Source organism: Echinops telfairi, unplaced genomic scaffold (genome assembly GCF_000313985.2).
Source record: "Echinops telfairi isolate 266 unplaced genomic scaffold, ASM31398v2 ScPeMD7_3533;HRSCAF=4204_0, whole genome shotgun sequence".
Lineage (NCBI taxonomy): Eukaryota > Metazoa > Chordata > Mammalia > Afrosoricida > Tenrecidae > Echinops > Echinops telfairi.
In genome coordinates this window covers 38,113,434-38,114,785 of record NW_022107431.1, presented here as the reverse complement: position 1 = coordinate 38,114,785, position 1,352 = coordinate 38,113,434, and positions in this window count along the sequence as shown.

Here is a 1,352-nt window from a genome sequence, read left to right as displayed (position 1 = left end):
GATGCTCAGACTTTGGATGCGAGGCTGTTGCCTGGCTGCTGCAGATTCCTCATTCCTGGAAGTGAGATTTATATTTCTTTCTTTCTCAGCGTTCCTTGATCTAGGGTAGGGTATGAATTACTTTACAAAAATGCCAGCTCTTCATTGTTCACAAATAGAATCACATGTGTTTCCTACTGGCAGCGATCCATCGGTGATGTCACATGTGTTCAGGGCCGACCAACCAACCAGAGTAGAAATGTGCCCCACCGGATTTCCCATGGCTCAGTTGTGTGCCGTCCAGTGAATATAATCCCTTTCAGAACACCCGGTGGTGGTAGCCAGACACCATCTAGTGCTCGCCATGGGGTGGTCGAGACTGTTTCTGTAGTCCACCCATCCATTGGATTGATTGTTTCCAGGTTTTTTGATCATCTTCACTTTTCTTTGTGCTGGAAGAGGAAAGGCCAATAGTTGTACCTCCCATAGCTGCTCAGGAGCATTTCAGACCCCTGTGGCTACTGATCAAAGTAGGATGTAGAGCATTGTCTTTGTAGACTAAGTTAGGGTCACTGATCCTGGTGTCCACTTAGCCCATGATCCTGAGCTTGTAGGTCCAGCAACTCATCGTTTAAAGCTTTTGTCTATGTCTAAAATGTTTTCATCATTTTGCTCCACCACATTCTTGGATATATTTGCAAGGAAGGTGCTTGCACGTGGATCCATATTTTCTGTCAAACATACATATACATTTGCGAGTGTACTCCCAGGCTTCCTCCCACACTCACTCAGCCTGTACGTCTAAATATGCATCTCATAGGTGCATTATTATTCCATGAATAACAGCATTCACCTCTTTTGACTTGAATCTTGCACTTCTCCCAGTGTCTGCCTCTGTCTCCATTGCTTTTTGCTCTCGTTCCTCTTGTTGTATCCTGAGGTAGTTAGTTTATTGTGCCAACCTTCCTGATAAACACATGTGGGGTTAATTGAAGGGATAAATGGCTCGGTGAGCCTTGCCTTTCTAGTTCTCAAGTCTCTTGCTTTGTGATGGTCAGACCAGGATGCAGCTGCCTTATCCAGTTCCTTGCTTCAGCTGGCAAGGCTCACTTCCTGCAAGATATCCCTGAGGAGAAGCCACATGGACCTACCCTGATGCAGCCCTGGGTGCTGGAGCAACCGTGTGGAGACCCATGCCAATGCTGAGATGCTTACACATTCACTGATTCGGCTTTCCTCCTGCATTCGGCATCATTGCGTGTGTTTTGTGAGATGGAGGAGGACTTTGTGGATTGATGTCGGACATATGGGTTAATGTTGGACTTGTGGGCTTGGGCAGCACTGGGTTGGGATGTTTTCTTGATGTGCACTTA